Here is a 4,455-nt window from a genome sequence, read left to right on the forward strand (position 1 = left end):
TTATTTGTAGCAGGATGCTACAACTGGCGACGAGGGTGGGATAAGCAAAACCCACAGACCCAGCACCTCGTGAAAACACACTGTCCCGAGCAGCAGCCTACATCGAGCTGTAAAACGTGACTGAACTGCTGCCTCGACTGAAGAGGCCATCAGCAGGCTACCAGGCCCCTCTGCAGATCGTGAGGAAGCTGAGAGGAGTGACTGAAAAGAGCACTGAAATGCTCAGCAACAGAGACTGTCCAGCACCGAAAACGCGAGCCCTGCCGGATGCGTGCTGCCCACCATCCGTGAAGAAAAAGGAGTCGGGATCCCACTCCGACCCTGTCCAGCACCCCAAAGTGAATAGAGGGTGCCCGAGTGAAGAGGATGCTGTCCCCGAGAGCCTGCTGCCGAGCGCGATTGAACGCGCCAAAACCAGAGCTTAAGACCGTCGGAAATAAAACCTCACGCCCGATGCGTGAGGTTTGGCATGCTGTCGGCGTGAGAGAGAGCGGGAACTGCAAAGTGAGCTGGGAGCCCACCCCAACCTCACCTGATGGCCACAGTGTCCAGAGAGGAGTGAGTCCTGGCGTGGACTGCCCTTGAAGCCAACCGCCGGTGAGTCCTGAGTGTCCTGGAGTGAATAAGCCTGGAGAGCCATCCTCGTGTATGCCTGCAGTGACGGCGGCCATCCTGAAGTCAGGCACGTTTCAAGACAAACCCCATGACTATTACACGGCGGCCATTTTTAAGTCAGCCACTGGGCAAGAAAACAAGCATTGGCAAATAAACAAGCATTGGCACCTGAAATTAAACAAGCATTGGCAAATAAACAAGCATTGGCAAATAAACAAGCATTGGCACCAGAGGTCAAACAAGCACTGGCAAGTAAACAAGCATTGGTACCTGCAACTAAACAAGCATTGGCAAATAAACAAACAGTGGCAAGTGAACAAACACTGGCAAGTAAGCAAGCATTGGCAAGGAAACAAGCATTGGTGTAACCAAGTGAGATTGCTGCAAAATGGCATCCGACGAAGAAGACAATCAGCCTCAACCAAATGACGCCAGCCCCAAGGCCACAGGTGGGTCACACCTGCGAGCACCCGAGCCTCTCAAAGTGACAACTGGGGGAAGCATGGGTCCCAGATGGCAAGAATGGCTGGAAGAGTTTGAAGATTACATTGAAGGAACGGATACTATTGTGGACAAAAAGAAGCTGATCTCCCTGCGCAACCTGGCGGGGTGAGAGATAGTTAAAATAATCAAGGACCTTCCTGCTGCTGAGGCGGATACGTATGTCAAAGTGCGTGACGCTTTGAATAAAAGATTTCTTCACAAAAGGAACGTAGACTACGAACGCCACACGTTCCACTCTGCTCGGCAAGGGAAGGATGAGCTCATGAGTGCCTTCATGATGCGCCTGCGGAGACTAGCCAAACACTGTGAATTTGATAATTTCTCAACGGATTCTGCAATCAAATCACAAATAATAGATGGATGTTACTCCGATCAACTTAGGAGGCGCCTCCTGAGAAAAGTACATGAACTAGATGACATAGAGGAGATGACACGAGTTTATGATCAGGCGGAGGAGTACGCAGCCGATATTGAAACAGGACACAAAGGAAGTCATGAACAAGTGCGACGTGTGCACGCCAAAAGTGACAGTCGAAGGAGCTCGAGAGACAGACAATGGAGGTCACACACGTCCTCCCATCAAGAACAATCAAAATATCAGCGACGAGAACCGTGGAAGAAAGAGAGAAAATCAGAAAAAGTGAGGAAATGCTACCGATGTGGGTATGATTACCCTCATGTGGACAGTTGCCCTGCCATGGGTCAGAGATGTCGGAAGTGCGGTCGAACTAACCATTTCGAAGTGATGTGTGGGGACTACAATAAGGAGAAACGAAGTGGTACCACAAGGACACCCCAACCAGACACACGAAGCAGAGCCCCGAGAATGTCTCGGTCCGACACCCGAAGACACCATGCGCGAGCTGTCCAAGACCAGACGGAGCAGTCCTCTGGGTCGTCGCACTCTAGCAGAGAGTCACGTCGGTCCAGGTGGGAACGGAGGTCACCCTCCAAAGAATCCAGACCGTCATCCCGAGACTCAGCATACACCATCGAGTACCTGAATCTGGGGGCAGACCCGGACCAGCTTAAGAAATATCCTCGGCTGGATATCAAAGTCGGCAATCATGACACAAAGTTCGTATTAGACTCTGGTGCATCCTTAAACTACATTCCAGTCACCGAATACGAAAGAATGAGTCCCCGGCCTCCTCTGACATTTGCACCCGTGAGAGTCTTCACGTGGATGGCAAAGAAGCCACTTCCATCCCTGGGGAAGTTCTCGACGACCCTTAAACATGACAACACAACCATATCAGTGGTCATCCACGTCATCAAGGGCCCAGAAGCAGACTGTTTACTGAGCCTGCCGACAGCTGAACGTCTTCACCTAGTAGAAATCCTTTTCAAGGTCAGCGACAACCAAGATGTGACCCGCCAGTTTCCCAGATTATTTCAGAGATTAGGCAAATTGAAAGACTGTCAGGTGCGACTGCATATTAATGAACAAGTCAGACCCGTCGCTCAACACCCTCGACGGGTACCATTCCATCTACAGACCGCTGTTGAGGAAGAGCTCCAGGATCTGTTAGCTGCAGATATCATCGAGCGCACTGATGGCCCGACCCCGTGGGTATCACCACTAGTTATTGTCCCGAAGAAGGGCACGGCCAACAAAGTCAGACTCTGTGTAGACATGCGCCTGCCCAACACTGCAATCGAAAGAGAACGACACCCGGGACCACATCTGAGCGATATGATCGCAGCTCTCAATGGGGCCACTGTGTTTTCCAAATTGGATTTAAATAAAGGATACCATCAGCTGGAACTGGATGTAGGGTCAAGATATATCACCACCTTTGCAACTCATCTGGGGTTGTTCAGATATAAGAGACTGAGCTTCGGAGTTTCCTCAGCGGCCGAAATATTTCAGGAAGCAATTCGGCAAGTCATTCAAAACATTCCCAACACGCTCAACTATAGCAATGACATCCTTGTCTATGGGTCTGATGTACGAGAGCACGATATCGCACTCAATTGTGTCTGTCATGCCCTATTGGAGGCCAACCTGACTCTGAACAAAGAGAAGTGCGAATTTCACCAGGCCACACTGAAGTTCTTTGGCCATATCTTCTCTGGAGCTGGCATGAAGCCTGATCCTGACAAAATTGTGACCTTAAACAACACCAAGAGTCCCCAAGACGTCAGTGAGCTCAGGTCGTTCCTTGGGATGGCCAGCTACTGCGCTCGCTACATTAGGGACTACGCAACAATCAGCCATCCCTTCCGTATCTTAACCAAACAAGGTCAACCATTCGAATGGACTCCCCAATGTGAGCAGTCATTCAAGGAAAGCAAGAGAGCGGTGGAATCTGCGGATCACCTGTCATACTTTAACACAAAGCGAAAGACTGAGATAACTGTGGATGCCAGCCCCGTGGGGCTTGGAGCCATCCTAGCACAATATGAGAATGACTCAGATCAACGCTGTATCATTGCCTATGCGAGTCGTAGTCTGACTGACCCAGAACGGGCCTACTCGCAACCCAAAAAGGAGAGCCTAGCCGTAGTATGGGCATGTGAACATTTTCATGTTTTCATATATGGCAAACATTTCACCTTAATCACAGACCATCAAGCTCTTGTCACCATTTATGGAAACCCACGATCGAAGATGCCCCCGAGGATTGAAAAGTGGGGCCTACGGTTACAGGAATATACATTCACCATAATCCACAAACCGGGGAAGTCTGAAAATCCAGCGGACTACATGTCCCGGCACCCACTTCCATCGTCAGTCTCCAATCCATCCATCGCGGAAGAGTACATACATTTCGTGACTGACCAAGCCCTACCTCCAGCTATCCCCATGGATACCATTCGAGAGAGTACGGCACAGGAAGTCATCCTGCAGAAAGTTCTTCACAGAGTTCGAAACAATCGATGGAGACACGACCCTCAGGATGAAGAGACTGATCCCCTTGTTAAACGTGAAATGCAGGCCTTCCGGCATGTATGTGGCGAACTGTCAGCTACCACTGACGGCATACTATTGCGAGACCAGAGGATTGTGATCCCCACTCAACTGAGACAAGGAGTGGTTGCTCTTGCACATGAAGGGCATCGGGGGATTGTGTCAACCAAACGAGCGCTAAGGGAACGAGTATGGTTTCCGTACCTCGATCAATTAGTGGAAGCCACCTTGAAGGATTGTCACCTCTGTCAACTCACCGGCAAAAGTGATCCTCCAGCACCATTACACATGACCACCCTGCCCCTTGGAGTGTGGCAAGAGATCGCCATTGATTTCTATGGACCCCTGTCATCGGGCAAATATGTGCTGGCCATCATCGACGAGCATTCTAGATATCCCATTGCATGCTTCGTACCGTCTAC

This window comes from Lissotriton vulgaris, chromosome 1_1 (assembly GCF_964263255.1).
Source record: "Lissotriton vulgaris chromosome 1_1, aLisVul1.2, whole genome shotgun sequence".
Classification (NCBI taxonomy): Eukaryota; Metazoa; Chordata; class Amphibia; order Caudata; family Salamandridae; genus Lissotriton; species Lissotriton vulgaris.